This window comes from Triturus cristatus, chromosome 8 (genome assembly GCF_964204655.1).
Source record: "Triturus cristatus chromosome 8, aTriCri1.1, whole genome shotgun sequence".
Taxonomy (NCBI): domain Eukaryota; kingdom Metazoa; phylum Chordata; class Amphibia; order Caudata; family Salamandridae; genus Triturus; species Triturus cristatus.
Genome location: NC_140591.1, coordinates 930472523 through 930486111, shown reverse-complemented (window position 1 = coordinate 930486111; position 13589 = coordinate 930472523). Strand labels below are relative to the sequence as shown.

General features: G+C 43.2%; 1 protein-coding gene across 14 annotated transcripts in view; it reads right to left on the bottom strand.

Moving 5' to 3' along the window:
* DMD (dystrophin) overlaps window positions 1-13589 on the bottom strand; it is a 7596173-nt gene that overhangs the window by 4370000 nt on the left and 3212584 nt on the right. The window lies entirely within an intron of this gene.

Genomic DNA, 13589 nt, shown 5'->3' with positions numbered 1-13589 from the left:
CCACGAGTACAGCGGTCCCATATCCGCCATACTTGTAATAAGCCCTCATTCTTATTTGTTCTTACTAATAAGACATTGAGACGATTTGATACATGAGGAACTGGATATCATAAATCTAGTTTAATTTTAACCTTAAAACCAAGAAATATCACCTCTTCCCTGGACCAAGCACATAAAGGAAAATACCATATCAATGATGCCAAATTTCTAAAGTCTCAGCTGCACTTTGGATACTGTTTCATACTGGTTAGATAAACAGGATTTGGTCTATCACGCTAGTGTACGCTCTGTGAAGTTTTCCAAAAACATATTGCATCACTGAATAACTTAAAATGACTCACTACATTGCACATCCTCATCACTCATCTCTAATATCTCCTGTTCCAGATAATGCATAAATGTATCAGAAAAATACCTGCTCTGCATCTATCCTTTTTTTTTCAATATCAAGTCAATGCCACACATTTGCAGGTATTCAACATTATACACTTTGGTTTTAGCAGCAATGCACACTTCCAACTGTGAAATTCTAATCATCTGTTTTATACTAATCTATTGTGAACTATAAATAAAACCTGGCTCACAAAACCCATTTTTTGTTGACCTCCGCAATTCCTGCAGGTTATCCGATTTTCGCTTGGAACATAAAGGCAATTGGCTTCCACACTACTCTGATAGTTCCTAGGTGGTACCAGCTAATGGCATAATTGAGAATAAGTTTGAAATACTGTTCTTAGCATGTCAAATTGGCTTTTCCCATATCAGCTTTATATGCTTATTCCAGAACAACAGATTTCTAAATACCAAATATGGAAGACATCATTTTAAATTGAATGTAATATTGTTCTTTATTATTATAATGGCTGCTTTCACCTGTAAACTTGACTATCTGTACTCTAATCCAGTATTTTCATAAATGTAGGGGTTTGGATACCCATGTCAGGTAAAGAAACGCCATTTTTAGTTTTAACGGAAGGCTTCGTATTTGACAGAAATTCATAAATGATCAAGTTGAGTTGTTTCCATCAAGATTTGGTGGCATTTGGAGAAAATATATAGGGAAATAGAAATATCAAAAATAAACAACATTGTGATGCATAAATATTGTTGTCAAGAGTATTGTTTTTCCAGGTAAGTAATATTGGTTTTAAGAATAACTTTGTTGTAAGTATCATTTTCAATAAAGTAGTTGTAAAGTATATTGTTTATTTATTTAATTTCTTGTAGTTTGTACATCAATTTTGTGTTAGTACTGTTTGTATAATTGTTATTTATTTCTTTAAATATAATTTGCAATTTTAAGTAATATTGAATTATATTGTTAACAGTAATTTATAACGTTGTAGCGGTTTGGTGAGTTTGTATGGGGATAGAGTGGGACGCTAATTCAGTAATATTAAATTATTAATTAATAATTTTTAAAAGGGCATTTGATTAATATTCATTATGTATATAACGTAATATTGATTTATTATACTTATGCTTTAGGTGAAGGTTGCTATGTTTGTAGGGGTACAGGGTGGGAAGTTAATTATGTAACAATTAACAGTTTGTTTATTATTTCCTTGATTATTAATTATGTAAACTGTATTATAATCATATATTTTAGTTATATATTATGTCTGGGCTGCTGGGTTTGTAGGTGAATATGATGGTAAGTTATTTAAGTAATAATTTATTAACAGTTATTTATTGCTTTATCAATTATGTACATTAGGTAATATTGATTTATTCTAGTTACATTTTATTTGTGGGTTGCTAGGTTTGTAGGAATACATGGTGAGAAGTTATTAAAAAATATCAATGTACAATTGAATAATTTATGGATTAATAATTATGCAGATTATGCAATAATTATGTATGTTAGTTATATTTTAAGTGTGGGCTGTTGGGTTCGTAGGGTGGGACGTTAATTAAGTAATAATTATTAACAATTAGCTATTGATTGTATATATATTTATATACATATATAAACATACCCTGCAAAAATGGGAGAGGTACCCTGTTAGTCTAAAAGGGACAGGGTCTCAAAGTGGATTCACTAATAGGAAAAACTCCCTTTTCTTGACAGTCATTTACTGACTCATACAATCCATTAAAATATAGCTTCTAATATGAATGTTAGATCTCTCTTGCCAATTGGAATATATATATATATATTATATATATATATATATATATATATATATATATATATATATATATATATATATATATATATATATTACCTACTGGCGGTCGCCAGTAGGTAGTTATAGTTAGGACCACGTTTCCATAGGAAAACCTCAACATTCTATTTTGAATAACTTTGGCGCCGGTCGACGAATCCTCGCGAATTTCTCAAAATAGGTGGGGCGCTACGCTCCGCTCCTACCCTGAAAGTCTCGGGGGGATCCGTCAAGCGGGGGCTGAGATAAAAGGGGGGTCCCAAAACGCGTTTTTCCCATGCATTTTTCCATAGGACCTTTAGAACGAGCTACAGCCCGAACGGCTGAACAGAATTACTCAAGATTTGGCAGAGAGGTAGTCCCTAGGTCAAGGAAGTGCCTTTTGTAGGTTTGGTGTAAATCTGTTCAGTAGATTCTGAGAAAATAGCCTTTAAATCAATATATATATCTGAGCCCGCTTACGGTACGCTTACCGTACGCTTACGGTAAGCGTACGGTGGCGTGCGCGAGCGCGATTCTGATTGGCTCTTAGATCTTAGTAAACATTCGAATCGGCCGAAACCAGGAAGCGGCGGCCGCCATTTTCTGTGTTTCACTCTGAAAAAAAAAGAGTGAAAACAAGAAAAGGGGGCAATGAGGAGAGTTACAGACCCCCTTACATTTGTGAGGGGGTCAAAGAAGGACTGTAAAGTACAAAACAAACATTTATTGATTTTTAAAAAAAATCACGGGGTACGCGTACGGTAAGCTTACGGTAAGCGTACGGAAGAAACATGGCGTGCGCGAAGGAGATTCTGATTGGCCCATAGATCTTAGTAAACATTCGAATCGGCCGAAACCAGGAAGCGGCGGCCGCCATTTTGTGTGTTTCACTCAGAAAAAAAACAGAGAAAACAAGGAAAGGGGGCAATGAGGAGAGTTACAGACCCCCTAACATTTGTAAGGGGGTCAAAGAAGGACAGAAAAGTACAAAAAAAACATTTATTGATTTTAAAAAAAATCACGGGGTACGCGTACCGTAAGCTTACGGTAAGCGTACGGTAAAAAAAATAAAAATAAATAAATGAAAAGCAGATTTAAGAGTTTAGAAATTAGGGAGCTCTAAAAAGAGCTGTTGTGTTTATGAAGTCATTTTTTAAGTGGTACCTACAAGTAAGTACCGATGCAGAGTCTAAGGTTCAAGAGGAAGACTCTGTTCCCTTCATCATTGAAGTGCACACCATCTCCTCTATAAATGTCTTGCATGTCATAACGCAAGTTGTTGTGGTAAATGGCACCCATACCATAGTCACGGAGGAAAGCAGAAACAGATTTGTTGACGTGCTTTCTTGCTTTGTCATCGCACCGCGTGCCCACCGTGCGTGCACGGCACTAACTGCGTAAAGTGGGCGCGCGGTGCGCGAAGCGCACCGCGTGCTCACTGTGCGCGCACGGTGCGCGAAGCGCACCGTGCGCGCACGGAACGAACTGCGTTAAGTGGGCGCGCACGCCACGAATGGCGTAAAGTAACTTAGCATTTAAAAAACCGTACAAATTCACTGAAAAAACCATAGGTTTCACACACGTTATAGTTAGGAATTAGCATTTAAAAAACCTTGCAAATTCACTGAAAAAACCATAGGTTTCACACATGTTATAGTTAGCGGAAATTTTACTGATAAAAAACCAATGAAATTCCCCCGTTATAGTTAGTGCAGGCAACTATAACTCACGCGACCGCAATCTTCTGCTGATGACATATGTGTCTTTATGAAAAAAAAATATTTGTAATATATGTATAGCTAAAAATGTATGGAAGAAGACATGGGCAAATAAGTGTCTAAATACAGTATTAGCATCAGCAGAGGATTGCGGTCGCGTGAGTTATAGTTGCCTGCACTAACTATAACGGGGGAATTTCATTGGTTTTTTATCAGTAAAATTTCCGCTAACTATAACATGTGTGAAACCTATGGTTTTTTCAGTGAATATATATATATTCCTAACCTGTCTCTACTGCGAGGCAGCCGTGCTACCTTCTATTATCACAAAGGAAGAGACTAGGGAGTGAGCCTTCTCTGACTCCCAAAAACATATACTGTAGCCCACGGAAAAGAGAAGGACTAGAAAAACTTCCAGAGAAACTTCTACTCTATCTTCCTTTTTCTATACCTCACACCCCCAAAAAATAGCGCTCTGTCAAGTGAGTTGATCTGCACCTGGACGTAGAAGTGGCCCTATGATGAAGCATGCCGTTAACTAGTGGGTGAGGGCAGTATTTAAACATCTATTGATTTACCCTTTGTTCCCTTTTCTTCTCTTCCAACTTTTTGCATTATGGCTTTCTGATCCTATCCTGTTCCCTTAAATCCTATTTTTTCCAACAGCCCCAGGGAGCATGGCTGGAGGCCTCCCAAGTCCTATATAGGGGGCTGTAACATTTTTTTCTTGGTTGTGGCCACCCAGCCAGATCGCTCGGTTCCACTGGACTAGTTCCATTCCTATTGTAACAAAATGACAGATAGCAGGAAAAGTTCCCCATGCCAATCAGAGGGTCTATTTTTAAAAAATGTCTGTACACTGTGACCAAACGTCCAGATATTCCTAACTTTTTTACCCCATCCAGCCCAACCCAAGCACCTCTTTAAATGCTAATTTCTTGAAAACGGCTGATCGGATCTACAACTAAACACAAGAAGCACGTTTTGTGATTAAAGTTCTAACTTTTGGCAAATCTTGTGCAATTCATTTCAGCAGTTTTTTTCTGCATCACAGAGCAATGTTTACAGTGGAAATTAACATAGGAAATTACCATTAAGGGCCCCCCCTTTTTCTTGGCCCGCAGTTGATGGATCGGTGCAAAACCGTTCATGAAGGACTCAAGGTGGAAGAACTTTTATTTTCGTAAAGTTTTGTGAAGATTTATCAAATGGCCGGATATATTAATTCGATTTACACGCAGAGCATACCGGAAGAGCTTTAGCATGGCATTATGTTTTTACTTAGCTTTGGACAGCTGGCATCCAGCATCTTGATGTTCAGGAAGCCCAATATTAGGATTCGCCCTAAGTTAGTGAAGCTCCATCTCTAATTCTTGGCCATTTGACTGCAAGCCACTGCGAGTGCATTTCAACAGTTTTAAATCAAAACTAACCAGGTCAGGCAGACACTTCTTCTGCAGAGAGGCTTCCTAGAAGGAGAGCCTTTGCTTCGCTCCCAGAATTCTCTTTTGGCGCTGGTGCCTCTGAAGAAACAGCTAACTACAAAGTCCAGGAGTCTGCTGGGGTGGGATACCTCATGTATTCCTCCCTGACATGGTGTGGAGACATACTAGCTCATAGAAGTAGATTAAGTGGGGGAAGAGATAATCCTTGTTGCTTTTATTTGTTTAGGCATCAGCTTCCCTTCGCCTTCCACTCTTAATTTTGAAGTGAAAAGATGTTAACTATCAGTTTCCATCTGCACTCTTTCTAATGTTAACAACGATTATTGCAAAAATAATGAATATATTGTTTAGTAAATATTCCTCATTCATTAAAAATAAGCCAGAAGGGGACCATTTCAACTCAGGCCATTAGGCCATTACATTGGCAGGCCAGTAGTCATCACCTCAAGTATAGCTAGCATGCCCCAAAACCTATACATTACTGCCCCCGCCAGGACCTAGACAATGGAGGTCATGAAGGCGATAAGGTTATCCCCGCAATATGACAGGATGAGCAGATCAATTCAGGTTCTCCTAAATAATTGTGGGGAACACCAACAGTGTCCCTACAGAGCTCCAGATACGTAGTTTTTTTGGGAGCTGAAATTTAGCAGCCCCTCAAAGTCAAACTGTCATAATGAGGAAAACACAAGGGAACTTCCAAAGCAATGAATAGGATGTCATCCTTATAGTGGCATTTTAGTAGGAGGCAAAAACAGTATTGTGTGTGTTTTGCATTCCTTACGATGGTATCATTATAGCACAAACTTATTCTAACTAGATTCTTAGACAGACAATTATGTGGCAATTATATACATTAGAACACAAAACATTAGAATCTCCCACAAATGAATATTTCAATGGTTGTAACATCAATGCTCACTAAGTCAGTGCAGTGTCTGTGGGAATGTGGTGGGGGCAGGTTTCCTTTACTCTATCTTGAGCCAAAGCCAACTAATTCCTTTCTTCCCAACTCTCCCAAAGCTCTGTTTTGCCTCATCCTCTAAACCATGTGTTTTATTTTTAATCTTTGTACACCTGTGTTTTGTTGGAGCTACTGGCATACCTCTTAATCATCATATTCATGATTCAATTCACCTTAAATACATGCTTCCCAACCAAACTATACTTTGTTCTTGTGCACTGTTCTTGGCGCTAAGTACAGACTTTCACATAGAAATGCTACTTAGTTACTCAAATAAATAAATAATAATAACATGCACTTATAATATCCTAAAGGATCTTGCTTGAAAGAAGGGCCAAACCCTTTGGCCCCGATTATGACTTGCACTTGTAAATAATGGTAACAACAGTAATACCCTGCCACTATTATAAACGTACATATTAAGACTGCAGAATGGGAAATAACGGTGTAGATCTGATTTTAACAGCTGGAAATCTGCCCAGAATTCTTATTCCACTAGGTTCAATTCAGACATTCACCACCTGCTGTGAGTAGAGGTTGAAGTAGGAGGGATCTGAGGAGCACAATATGCCCATACTTTTTACATTTGACAAAAACACTTCCCCTACTTTATGGTAGGGCGGTTAATATTTGAGATGCCTTAGAAGAAGTGGAAGGGAGAGTGTTTCCTGCGTTGCGCAGCAAATGGAGGGACAGATGGCTAAACAAGAAACACGCCTTCTTACTAGGCTACCTGCTGCCTGAAAGAAATGTAAATGGGTGCAGTTGACTAATCTGCAAATGTAATGGCTGATTAGAAGCTCGCTTTGGCTTTCTTGATAGAGTTACTTGAGGCTTCATCTTGATGAAGATTTTTTCTTTTTGAGAGGTGTTGAAATGTGACCAGCCAAGCTGTGAGGCGCATGCTTTTAAAGGACAGTTATAATAATAATGCTGCAACTTGTTATTTCATGTGAAGTGTCCCAAACTTGAAGTCTAACTCCCGAGGGTCCAGAGCTCATCTAATGTATTGTAAAATCAGCCAAGCTGAATAGCCAGGTTTGAAATGTTTTTTCGGAAAAGAGTTTCCTAACCAGGCCTGCCAAATCTGGCGTGCAAGGATGTTCCGAGCTATATGGTCATAACAAGCTCCAGAGACCTTCCCATCAGCCTAGACTCAACTGTACCTGCCTCTGCCCTGCTGCTGGCCTCTGTTGCAGTGACTCTTGATCCCCAAGAGGAGGCCCCAGGTCCTGGACCCTTAGCTGGCCTCAGAGAATACTCTTCCTGGACCAGCTGTGTGTTCCCTCTGAACCAACGCAGCATGACACAACCTGACGCTTCAAGACGCAGGACTTTTGCAGCTCCAAATCAGCGGTCTTATCAGAACTGACACAGCACGTCACATCTCAACACAGGACCATGCATCGCAGCACCTTGCAGCTCCTGATTAATGGCCTCATCAGCACTGATGCAGTGGGATGCATCTTGATGGATGCAGGACCTCACATCACACCACCTCATAGCTCCTGATTGGCGGCCTTATCGAAGTCGACAAAGCGAAACGCATCTTGATGTAGGGCTTCCTGCTTCAATACTTGTCCTGGATTAAATTTTTATATCACCACCCCACTGCGAAGATCTTGATTAATGGTCACTTATCCAGCCGATAACAATCTCTAGAGGCACCCGACAGGGGTGTCCGTTATCCCCACTTTTGTTTGCCATAGCGGTAGAACCTTTGGCTTCTAGAGTACGCCAGGTCCACAAAGACAAGGCATTCCGCTGTTGCTTACGCCAAATTTTAATATCATTATATGCGGATGATATGACGCTATTCATCAGAGACAGCCTACAAAACATAAACCCCATACTGTGAGAATTTATCAGATTTGGCAGGTTGTCAGGTAATAATATTAACTGGGGGAAATCTCAAGTTTTTCCTCTCACCCCGGTTGTAATTCACTTTCAACTTGACTTCCTGCTAGAATGGTGCGACACTGACTTACGATATCTTGGTATACAGATCACCAGAGATAAGGAAGAAACGATAAGGGCAAATTATGGCACGGCTATTACACGGCTTAACACCAACATTACGCGTTGGATCTCGCTGCCGCTTTCATTAGCGGGGCGGGTATCCCTTATAAAAATGATTATACTCCCACAATTTATTTATTTCTCAATATCCCTTATCATCCCGGGCGACATTTCCGCAATTTCTTTATTTATTTCTCAATATCCCTTATCATCCCGGGCGACATTTTTTTCATACATTGCGATCTGAATTAATCAGATTGTTTTGGGGAGGGAAACAACCGAGACTTAAATGGTTGACGCTAGTGCGACCATATGAACAAGGAGGATTTGATGTTCTGGACCTCGAAATATACTTTTTCAGCGCACAGGCTCACTACGCATACTATTGGATACATCCCCCCCGTTACATGCCACAAATAGCTGTAGAGAACTGTCTCGCAGACCCAATACAATTGAATGGACTGATATATGAACCTACTCGCACACGCACGAGACCAACCACTACTATCACCAGTATGGTTGATGCATGGAACCAGATAACCTCTCTGTTGGCCTTGCCTGTCCTTTACTCCCCACGACTCCCGCTGACAAATCACCCTAGTCTTTCATTATTGCAAGAAAAGGGATTTTTGGGGCTCTGTAAACGAGCTCACATTAACACGTGGGGTGACCTGTTTCATGCTGGAATGTTTCATACTCAAGAACATTTTCTACAGGGTATGCAACATACACCATTGGATGTATTCCTGTACGTACGACTAAGACAAGGAATACGATCGATCATCCCTGACTTCCCGAAAGAACCATTAAGCCTCATCCCGTTACATCACATGTTGGGATCCACTGATGGAAGACATCTAGTATCCGCCTTGTACACCAATATACGGACACACAGAGAATGAATCACTAGCCCATCCCGTGAAGACTGGGGGGAGGACCTAGGGCGAGAAATAACTGATGATCAGTGGCAATACTCCTGTCTACAAACGGCACAGATCTCGGCAAGCTGTAGGCTGCGAGAGATACATTATAAATACCTACATCGCTTATACTATACACCGGCTAAGAAATATAAATTTACGTTGGCAGATACTGATAGCTGTGAGTGGTGTAAACAATCAGGAGCGGGATTCATACATCTAGCATGGGAATGCCCAAAAATACAAGAGTACTGGGAACAGGTTTTCATGACGCTCGAGAAAATGACAGACAGTGTAATAGAAAGAGATCCATTACTTGCACTCCTGGGATACACGGGACAGATACCCAAAACCTGCAGGAAATTCCTTGCTGTGTCATTGTTATTAGCTAAACGAAGAGTAGCATGTAGATGGGGAAGGGGTAGAGCACCAAAATTTAAAGAATGGTTGACAGACTTAACATATTGTCAAGATCAGACTACCATTTACGCTGAGACATTGCCACATACCGCCAAGCCCAAAAACATGTGGAGACCTCTCCAAGAATACCTACTATCCCAAAACTCCGAAGATACACCTTCCACTGCAATTGCAGCTACATAAGGGACTTTAGATATGCTCCACTATCCTTTCTTTTGTCTACAATGTAGGTCCACCAAGATTGCTGGTATAACAGATGTCTAGGAACTGTGTGTCGTTAAACGGAGACTAGGCTGCCTATCCTTAGTCATTCATACCTGACAGCTCTGTGTTACATTTAGTGAGACTGACCTGCCCTCCCATAGGAATGCATGGGGAATGTATGTGTCCATGGTAGTTCCTGTTGCGTGGGGAGTGCAGGGTCGAGTTTGGTAGGTGCGAACTCGTGAGATTGAATGCTGCGTGATGATGTGTGCGGCGTTAGTGTGTCTAGTCTAGAAGTGCCGCTTCTAGAAGCTGGCACGTCTGTGTGATAAATGTGAAGTGACTGTCTGGCTTGTGATTGGCTGGTGTGCCTGGCTCCAGGAGGGAGTCAGGATGGGTCTGCCCCAGTGGTGAATAGGGAGATTTACATCCAGATGGGTGGGAGGAGTACACCTGGGACCTGAATAGGGCTGGGCTTTTCCCCACACAATGCTGGCTCCGCCCCCTGTGGTGCGATTGATGTCCCTGGCCTGTTCTGTGAATAGGGAGAGGGGCTGAGCAAAACAAAGTGCTCAGGAACCAGTTGCATCAGTTCGCCCCTTCCCTGCACCTTTGAAACAAAGGAAACCTGTGTATAAAAAGGGGCTGTGACCCCATGTAAAATGTTCTTCTCTGATCCTAACTAGAGGGGGGGGCCTGTCGCTGCTGCTGGGCGCCAGGAGGATCGACACTGGGGACTGCCTCCCTACCTGGAGGGCCCTGTGAGCTGGCCCTTGGGCCCAGCCCTTGCCCCTGCCTCCTGAAAGATTTTCCCTGGACTTTAGGGGACTCTCAATCCTAGCGCCTTGAAAGCGCTTCCTTTTTGGTGCAGAGCGCTTTTCTTCTCCAAGGATCACCTTCGTTGTGAACATCAGCGCTGAGCTGCGATAATTTCCGAGGGAATCCCGACGTAGGGATTCCCCCGATTTGTGCCTTTTGAGCGGGAGCCCACCCCGCACTATTGCCGCCTTGAAGATTTACTTATCGTAAAGCGGGTGCCCACCCCGCATTGCGGTGCTCTTGCGGGTGCCTACCCCGCTTATTTCCTGATATTTTATTTAAATGAAGGCGGGAGCCCACCCCGCACTTCGGTGACGGGAGAAGAGAGGATCACCGCCGCAGCCCGGCCCAGACAGGAAGTCAGGCAACCTTTGTGAGGACGTGGGCGGGACTTGAACAGGAAGCAGAAGGGAGCCTACCCCACGCTCCTGTGACGGGAACCAGCAAGCTGAGAGGGGTCGCGAAGGCAGGGCTCCCGCAGCTGCGGGGCGAGCCCTGTATGTGGTGTCATCGGAAGCAGGACCCCGGAAAAGAAACAGAGAGCCCTGTGCAACCTCCCCCGGCTGGAGCCTCGCGGGCTCCATGTGAAGGCCCGGGACCGGGCGAAGACGCAGCGTTGGCTGAAGTAGCCTACAACGTCCCCAATCTGCAGGGTGAGTGGCGCTCTGTGTAAGGGTGGTTGGGGGTGTGTCGGGGCACGTTTTTCGGTGCCCGCCCCGTGACTAAGTCGGGCATTGCGGGCGTAGTGCTCATTCTTCCTTCCCGCTGCCCCGCCTGACAGTGGGCAGCGGCAGCGCTTTGGGGGCATGTGTTATTAAAAGCTCCAGCGGGGGCATTATTCTTTTAGAGTCCAGAGGGGCTCCACCGAGCGGGGGCATTATTCTTTTAGAGTCCAGAGGGGCTCCACTGAAGGGGGCATTTTTAGTCTAGAGCCCAGAGAGGCTCCAACGTTTGGGGGTCCCAGCGTTTTCAGAGTCCCAGAGCAGGACTCCAACGTGCACCTGGTTGGTGCTGGCATTTCCCCCAGCTGCCCCGTGTGATAGAGGGCAGCTGCAACGAGGCGCAGTTCTGTTAGAAAGGGCACAGTGAATGCCCGGGCCCATCTTTGAGTCTACAGCTGCCCAGCAAGTAGTGGGCAGCTGCAACGTTTAGGCCTGATCTTTTGTGCCTTTTGCCTTGGCTGCCTGCGCAGCCCAGCCCTGACATTTTGGACACAGCGAGTTTGACCCACTGAGAGGCCAAGTTGGCCTGGGGCAGTCTTTCTGTGTTGTGCCCTCACCTAGGGTACATGGTTATTTTTACCTGTGTACGTTTGCGCAATGTGCATTGCCTTTATGCTATTTTTATTCCTAACTGTGTCTATGCATAGGAGACTGTTTTCCTAGTATAGGTTATGCTAGTGAGTTCATGGTTCCCTGCGTGATATAGGCCTAAGGTGTTTAGGATTGCATAGGGTGTACTTACCTTTCACCAGTGGTTACTGGTTGTGCGCTACATTTATTATTTGTTCTACATGTCTACATTTACAAATGGTGACTTGTGCTAATTCTGACAGTGGTCCATGTGGCCCTGTCTTGTGTAAATAGTCCCCTGTAAAATTCTGCCCAGTGCCAGTTGGCACAATGTAAATTATGTGATTATCATCTAATGTGTTTATTATAATACAAAGGCTATTTTTATATATACCCTTGTGTGGAGTTTCTTTTGTGGTCGGCCTAGGGTGTTGTTGCTGGGTGCGCGCGCAAACGCTTTACACATTGCCTCCGGGATAAGCCTGACTGCTCGTGCCAAGCTACCAAGGGGGTGAGCAGGGGTTATCTTTGGCATGTAACTCCCCAGCCCTGACTTAGAATGGTGGTTTCTGTCTGGCTTTGGCGCAAGCCCTAGCCAACCAGAAATCCCATTTCTAACAAGTACTGTCCTACAAGACATGTGCTACATGTTCAGTCTCCTGGCTGCCTGAGCTGAACTTTGCCAGACTGAAGAAGACACAGCTCCTTTGGGGGCGATCTCTTCAGCTTAGCAAAGCTCCTCGAGGCCCGCCCCCTCGTGATGAGGGGGGGCGTCATTGATTGACTTGGACCTAGGTGCTACAGTTTTAAGATCCTGAAGTACCCAGAGCCAAGTGTCAATCACTGACACCTCTTCACAGAGTGGGGTGGGCTCAGCAGTCTCCCTTCCCCATCCCACTCTGTGACGAGGGAGGGACTGCTGCCTTTCCTCACCGGCTGACCTTTGGTCAGCCATAGAGGGAAGGCAGCAGTCCCAACCCTTCTGTGATATCCGAGGCACAGCTGCGCAGGTAATTATGATTTTATTTTTAATATTTGGTGCATGCGTGCATGAATATTTGCGAGTGAGTGTTGTGAATGGATGTGTGTGAATGCATGAGTGTCAGTGAGTGTTTATGTGTGCATTTGTGCCCCGACCTCACCCCTCCCTGCTAAAAGCACAGCCCGCCACTAGTAACATGGCACTGATTAGAAAATACAGAGATGGCTTCCCTGGCATGAACAGTAATCAGCTTTACCAGGAAGTATATTATTAGAAGTGAAGAAGCGCGGCTGCTGCCACAGGCATAAAAATAGATTCTCTTAAAGAGACATAACTGTTAGATGGACCGCGCTTTTCAAAACTCTTCTGGGATCACTCTTTGGGCGAATACTATGCATTGTACTGTACACGAAACAACTGCGTTCCCATTTACTCCTTAACTGTAAAAGAAATATAACGAGCAGGCAGATACAAAAACGTCCTTTCCCCTTCATGACGACTCCTTGAAGAATGAGCACATACATGAACAGGCACTGCTAAACAAAACATCATTTTTAAAATTGGAAAAGATAAGTGCTACATGTACAGTATTCCCACAAAATTAGCATCGCACAGAATTAAGTTGTATTCCTTGAATACCTGGATGTTGTATGTCA